The sequence below is a fragment of the Mastomys coucha genome, unplaced genomic scaffold, assembly GCF_008632895.1.
Source record: "Mastomys coucha isolate ucsf_1 unplaced genomic scaffold, UCSF_Mcou_1 pScaffold16, whole genome shotgun sequence".
Classification (NCBI taxonomy): Eukaryota; Metazoa; Chordata; class Mammalia; order Rodentia; family Muridae; genus Mastomys; species Mastomys coucha.
The window spans coordinates 90399467-90407264 of record NW_022196898.1 but is presented as its reverse complement, the minus strand read 5'-3'; the positions used below and the strand labels follow the sequence as shown (position 1 = coordinate 90407264).

At 44.9% G+C, this 7798-nt stretch overlaps 1 long non-coding RNA gene across 1 annotated transcript; it reads right to left on the bottom strand.

Moving 5' to 3' along the window:
- Window positions 1-5090: 5090 nt before the first annotated feature.
- Window positions 5091-7029, bottom strand: LOC116094366. Its single transcript, XR_004120066.1, has 2 exons — window positions 6903-7029; window positions 5091-5207 (listed from the first exon to the last, which is right to left on the bottom strand). It is a non-coding gene; the product is annotated as an uncharacterized LOC116094366 (long non-coding RNA).
- Between the last annotated feature and the right edge of the window lie 769 nt (window positions 7030-7798).

Sequence of the window (7798 nt, the reverse complement as noted above, 5' to 3'; positions counted from 1 at the left end):
TCACACACTCACACACACAAGGGCCAGGCGTCCACACAGAGAGAAGCAGACATGCACACTCACACACACACAAGGGGCAGGGCTTGAACAAGCTTCATCCAAAGGGCACATCCTGACCTCTGAGTCTCTGCTGATCTCTTGAGAGACTGGCTCCTTCTGGACCCACTGAGAGGAGAAATTATAGGAGGCAACACTTAGAGGACAGATTTTTTTCCCCTCTCAAATCCAAGCGTGCGCACGCACACAAACACACACACACACACACACACACACACATACACAGAAAGAGAATATCTTGTATATTGTATGGTTGCCTCACCTGTCAGTTAAGAAAACTATGGCCTATAGGAAACAATAGAATAGAAGGTGGGACATCAGGGAGGGAGAAAGAATTCTGGGATTGAGGCCAGCCTGTCTTCAGAGTGAATTCCAGGGCAGCCAGGACTACACAGAGAAACCCTGTCTTGAACAAAAAAAAGAAAAAGAAAAAAGAAGAAAAAAAGAATTCTGGGATAAAGGGAGACACAGGAAAATTCACATAGGAAGATGTGAGCCAACAGCATGGTACCTAACTCAGTCATGTGGTAGAATAGAGAAGAGAATAAAAGGGCTATGTGAAATTATGGTCTAGTCATAGAAGAGGCTAGTACATGGCCAAGGTATTTGTGAATGTATTTTAAGTCTGACTCTCATTTCTCAGAGCATAGGACTGGGAAGAACCAGGCCTAACTTCTACACACACTGGGTAAAAATTGTGATGGTGCTCCTCCCAGATCCTGCGCTGGCTGTGTGCAACACAGACCACACCTCTCATAGACTGAGCTTCAGAAAGGTGGCCCAGTTGGCTCAACAAGGCCAGGGCAGGTTCTAATGAATGAGATCACACAAAGCAGGCAGCTCCCACTCTGAAGAAAGGGTCCATATGCTCCAGGTTCCCCCACTACACTATCACTTCCGTCTGGGACTTGATCACTCCAGCTGATGTATTGTCCACATCATTCCCACCAGCTTACATGACACATGGAGTCCCTTTACTTGGAGCCCTGTGCCTTCTTCTATCACATACTTACTGAGCACACTTACTTCTGTCACCTTGACAACTTCAACTACAAACTAAGAGCAGAACGAGCATCCTTACCAGCTCTGTAGCCCCCAGGAGCCTTCACACAGTGCACTACATAGAAAGAGTTGGTTTCTGTCCACTGCACATCCGGTTATGCCAACCACCAGGGTTTGCAACTTTGACTTTACGGAAGAGATCTTACTTCAACGTCATCACACAGACACAGAGGTGAGATCCTGATTGATTAGGCAGAACAGGAGGGACAGTTGATTCAAACTCAACTTCCAAGAGATGCAAACACGAGGGCAAACAGACCCAGTAGACTGATTTGGGTTTATTACGTTGCTAAATGAAGCAGAAAATGTGTACTGGTCAAGCCAGGCAAGACAGTGACTGAATTTCTGAGGAGAGAGGCACTGAGGGAATGCATTGTCTGTGTCCCCAGCATCAGTCTGCTGAAGCCTGACACTGTGCCAGATTGATGGGCCATCTCAGCTGTGAATAGCCTCAGTGGCAGACACCCCACACGCCAACTCCGGATACTTCTGAGCTCATGTTTTCAGTCAGCTTAAGGTGACAGGTGTAGAAGGGAGGAGCCACCTTTCACCTTCAGGTGAAGTTTGAGTGGCTCCTTACCTCAGCGTCTTCTGAAGTGTGGGCTGTGGGCAGTAAACAGAGCATCTATGGTGTTGTCTGTACCAAGGCTTGCTCCAATCCTTAGGCTTTCCCTCTTTTGTTTCCCTGGGTTATGTAATCTGGCCTGAATTTTAAATCTAAATTTAGAAGAAACTATTATTGGACTTATATGAAATGCCTTTTTTAAAGCGCTATTTTTATGTTCATGTTACTTTTATGGCACAGAAAATCTAAAACCATTTTATAGGTCAGCAAATAAGCGATGGGACTCAGTAGCTGATTGATTTGCAATCAAGAGGAAGTTCGGTGCACCGTGATACGGTGATATGGTTAACTGACCTAAGTTAACTCACCTAAGACTCACCTAAGTTTGGTATAATCTTCTAACAGAATGAAATGAGATTTTTATCTGCCTTGGTAGAATGAGGTTCTGAGTTCTCAGAACAATCCTTACAAACATCGACACCACAGATGCTCGCTCCTTCTGCAGTGTCGCCAAGGAAGAACTTGTGAGATTCTAGACCTTCCTCAAGACCACAAGATACACAGATGATTTTTAAGAGCCCGAGGGGTGAAGTTCTTGGAAGAGACATCATAAACTAGACATAACCCAAGCATAAATAAACCATACGTCTCATACCTGCCTCCTGCCCTCACCAATGCCCGGTCTTCTTTCTTCCTTCCGTCCCTCCTCCCATGTCACTTTCCCCAGCTACCCTCCAAGTCCCTCTAGCCTGATTTATTATGCTATAACTATACACTGCTGGTGTTCTAAGAAACTAGTTAACAGGAGCTGAAAATGAGCACGCCTTCCCAGTAACATCTGCATGGCGGTTAAAGCTGCTTAGACATCTGCCGACAAACCCAGACAACAAAGATAAATGCGGTCCTTAACCTTGGACAGAAATGGTCCTGACCCTAGAGCTCCTGCTCACAGCATCAGCCAAGCTCATACTCTCTTGCAGAGCCTTGCCACACTCTACCTTGTAAAAATCTCCCTGTGCCCACCCATCCCATACCACAGACATCCTCCACCTAATAACATCATCCAAGACGATGGATGGGAGGAACCGACAAGAGGGGTTGTTCACAATCACTGGCCCCTGCCCACCCCTACCTTCACACACGCTAAACCCTCATTTCACACTGTAAACATTCACACCTTTCTAGTCTCATCCGGGCTTGATTGTGACCTCCTTCCTAAGCTTACCGCTTTTCCAGTTTCAAAATCTGGCAAACTGCCCAGTAGTCAGGCTAACCAAATAAATGATTGCACCCACATGAGAGAAGGCTGGAGTTACACCATTTCTAAAGAGATGGAATTAAAAATTACTGGGTATATGATACCTAAAATGTTGCCAAACCCCACTACAAAATCCATGACTCAGTTCATACAGACCCTAAAATGTAGCAATGTGTCTGGAGTGATTTTGCTTAAAAAAAAATAAAATAAAATAACAAAAAAACAAAAACCTCACTAACCTATTAACTTTTCATTTGGTTCTCTCTCACTAAGAAGGAAAGCACAAAAATGATACCATTATTTAGGCTCCCCAACTGTCTAGGCCCAGATAAATAAGCTTACTGCATTTGTGTGTGCTTTTATGCACTTTAATCAATATATTTCCCAGTTTGAACAAGACAATAAATTAATTCCTGTCTTTTTAAAGCTGGTTTCCATTTACTCAAAGCTGTCACTATACAACTTATAAGCAGCCCTGAAAAGTGTGGGGGAGGGTCTGGGGACTCTTTGGTCTAGAAATTAACTTATCTGTACATATTTGTCCCGACACTACCTCTAGCTGAATCTGTGGCCTTGGGAAAATTGTGTGACATTTACGGGACTCAGTTTCCTCATCTATAAACCATGGGCAATGGGCTAGGTGATTTTCTTAAAAAGGACGTTCAGTTTTAAAATTCTATTACTATATAAATCTTTAATTCTTACAGTAGATGGAGTAGAGTGTGGACAGCACCAGAAGTAAGGATACAATACTGTCACACGAGGAAGATAACCTCTATCACATTTCATTCCATTTAAAATTCACAGCAAAGTCGAATTTGCACACACTGTGTCTGAGTGTCCGAGAGTAATAAAATGAATATTTGGAAGGAGCAGGGGGCATGGAGAGGGAACCTGTGGGCTCTGTGACACAGCACATAGCCTGGATGTATTTCCCATCACTGATGGATTTTAAATCTGTGACTATGAATAGACCACAGCGAACAGCTTGAAGTTCTTTGGAACAAACAATCTCTCTCTTAAGGTCACTCCTGAAGGAGCTGCAATAATAACATTTGGCATATGTAGATAGAGCGCTTTGCGGGCTGGAGCATGGAGGATTATTCTCCACATGTTCCAAAAAAAGATGATCCATGATTCAGGTGAAAGGAAAAAAAAAAGTCAGGTACATTTTTGACAGTGGAGGGGGAAGCCAAACAAGTGTAGACAAACAATCAATATGGACCTCCTCATTAAAATCCCCGAGCCGCTGTGAGTTTGATGTTCAGGGGGGTCTGCACAGGGATAATGGATTTGGTGGCCTGAAGGAACATTAGCGATTTTAATAAAAGGAACTTGAAATTGCCAGTATTGGCTCTGGTTCCAAGGAAGCCCCGGAGGTCTGTCCCTAACAACACAGGATGAACCCAACTCCTCGCCCCACCACTTCTTGCCATTCGGTTTTGAAATGCCATTTTTAAACATGCCAGATCATTTCTCTTCCAAAAAAAAACCTCACTCTAAGAGAATCGCCTTAAAATTCCTGATCAATGTTTTCAGTTCACCCAGATATAAACCAAATTTCCCAAAGTCTGAAAAGCTAATTATGCATTCAATTAGAGTTTCTTAATAAAGATTAAAACTCTGAAGTCTATTAGAAGCCTATATTTAATTCAACTGCCATTTTATCCACGCCACGGATGTGTAAGTGGTAACAATGAATATAAATTATAATATACGCCACAGAAAGAATGCTATTTGTCCAAGTACCTTACTATAAAGAATTAAATTTTGCTATCAGCTCCATGATCTAGTTAAAATTGGTATTCTTTATTTGGTCTTTCAATGTAGTCCAATTTCCTACTTTGAAAAACAAATTCTAGGGAATAAAGAAAAGAGATTAATTTATCATTAAGACTCTGCTTAATTGAAGTCAATTCCGAACAAACTTGAATTCAATTTCTGCTCATTAAACTGAATGTGCTCTGCGCTCCTCCCTGCATTGCTTTGAGCAAGCAGCTGAGAACAAGGGACTAACATCAAAATTATTAAATTGAGGAGATTTTATTTGGTCTTCACATGCCAGAGCCGCTTTGATGAGGAACTGTTTTGGCACCGAAAGGAGCGACGAGCAGCTGGAGGAAAAATCAAATGAAACTAAGCCTTGGAAAATTGAAGAAAACGCAAGCTTAATAATATTTAATAATTAAATTTCCACAAACAATAGCGGCAAATGAAGTAATCTGCAAAGTCTGTGAACTCATTTGCATAATTGATGCCGGTCCCCTGTAAATGAATAATGAAGATAATAAAAGATGTTGCTAAAAATGGGCACAATAACAGCAAATTTCATCAAGCCGCGCTCTCTGATTAATCTGCTCTCGCAAATCAGCAGCGAGAGGGGAGCGCGTGATTAACCGCGCCGAGGCCGGCAGCCGGCGGCGGCGCTGCCCTTTCTCTGCGGGTCTCTGGGCGCGGCCCGCTCGCTCCCCGCGCCTCTCGCCGCAGCTGCCGCTGGGGCTGCCGCGGGCGCAGCTCCTCCGCGCCTCCGCCCTGCCCGCTCGCCCGCCCGCCCGCTCGCCCGCCGGCTGCGGCTTAACCGCTTCACTGCTGCCCTGCAGCCCACGGCGTCCGCGCGCCTCCGCGCCCCATCCCGCACTAGCTGGCCGGCTGCACAGGGTGCTGCGTGATTCAAATGCACCTGCAGACCTCGTGCCTTCGCATCTACTACGTGAGATCCAGATTTGGGGATACATTGGGCATTCGCTTTCAGGACCGAAGAGAGGAGGTGGCTGGAAGGCCCAAGGAGCAGAGATCTGGGAGAGCGGGGAGCTGGGAACAAGGGCGCTTCTGAGCCCTTCTTTACCCCCATCACAGTAAAAAAAAATACATTAATAAATAAAAATTTTTTAAAAAGGCCCTTGAAAAGATGAGGTTCTTAAACACTTTTAATATCCTGTTAGGAAAGAACAGGAGACAAAAATCAACTTCCCACCCACCCACCCACGTATCTCCTCTCAGAAAGCAACCCACCAAAGAAAGAAGGGCAGCTCCGAATTTTTGTGGGCTCTTTTCTGCTGCCCTTTAATCAAAATAACATTTTGGAGGTTGGGATAAGCATATGTTCCTGCCAGGCCCAAATACGTTTTGTGTGGACTCTACGAAAGTAACTTTGCTGAGAGCCTCCTCCCCCAGCTGAGTCCACACTTCGTCCTCCCCAAGTTGAGTGTCGCACTTTTCCGGCTTGCTAGGAGGAAAGTTGTCTCGGGAAAATAAAACTGTTAATAAACCATGGTTCCAGAGTGACACTTGCTTTACAACTCCTAGCGCGCAATCGATCATAGCCCGGGCCTAACAGAACTGACTCGGCTTTCATATGTTTACAGTGGGCAGTGTCTGATGCCTCACATACACCATGTCAGCCATGCAAAACAGGGTGTGCTTTTTGTTCGCTTCCTGTATCTACACCACAGTGGTTTTTGTTTAAAAGAAAAGTCACGATTATTTTCCATTATGGTGGAATGGAAACATTCTAGACATCTGAGAAACAGATCTTTAAAACCCGGTAGTGTGTTGGGGAAAGCAGAGAAGAGTTTGTGTCAAAGTGCAATTGAATCCTATTTAACCAGACCAGCTTTAACCAGTGCAATAAACCACTGGCTTGCTCCTGGGTCAGGAGGGCCACCAAGCCTCTCTAATCCCCAGATCCTGTGTTTTTTGTGGTGCGGGCCGGCGGTCAAATAAACCTCTGCTTTCTTCTACTAAGTGACTGGCTCATTTGTTAGGTTCGATTTTTCCCAATGCCACAATCACACTGCACATTTCCCTAATCCCCTTCTATAAGTGCAGAGAAATTCTGAGCCAGAAGGAACCTCCTCATTTTAGTGGAAGTAAATGGGGAATCAGAAAAATTAAGTGACCACCCTGTCCCGCGTGAGGGCTAATACCACCCTCCAGGTCTCCCTGCTCCTGGACCTTCACCTCCAACCTCTTGGACGGAAAAGCGTCATCACCAGCATTTCAAGACAATCAGAGTGATAGGAGAAGGGTCGTGGACAATGGATGCAGGCACTAAAACCAGTTTGGAGATCATGGGCAAGCCAGAGAGTGCGCGCAGACGCTGAAGAAAAATAACGGAGTAAACTGAGGACTGTTGAGAGAAAATGGCAGCCTGTATGGCATCTCAGAGGAGCCAAAATCACACGGAGGAAGCAGCCACAGGAAAAGGCAGTGTCCACAGAACAGAAGTAAATGTCCAGAAGGGCCTGTGTAGACAGACGGTCTGAGGAAGTTAGCACAGGCAACCTCCTGAGGTGAACTAGTGGAAGACATTGGCCTGCTAAGGTAAACTGTATGCTGCAGTAAGAGTCTTGACCTGGGAGCCAGGTGAGCAGGCCAGGGTCTGACCACACCAAGACTGCTCCACCTATTATGGGATGCAGCATCCTATATCCTGTCAGACCTTGGACAGGCAGAATTCCAGCAGCACAAACACAGGCAAAGACAACTGAAGCTCTCTGATTCTCAATCTTCGGCACATCCGTGATCCATTGTTGTTATTCCAGATCACCTTTGAAATGGAGGAATAGGAGGTGAGGTTTACCTGCCAACCATTCTGGGGCTTCTCTTTCCCTTTGTCTTGTTTTGCCTTTTAGTGAGACTGGTCAGCTCAAACGAAAGTCTAATCTTTTGAGTGGATGGATGAATTTTGTTCCCATGTGTCTAAAACACCATGTTGAGTCACTGTACCTTCACCTTGCAAGCTCGGACTCTGTCTGGAGAAAAACTATGCTCTCTGGTTAGTTGGTTGTGACCATACACGTGAGACATGAGTGTTTATTCCCTGATAACTTCAAAAGCTGATAAAGGAACAAATT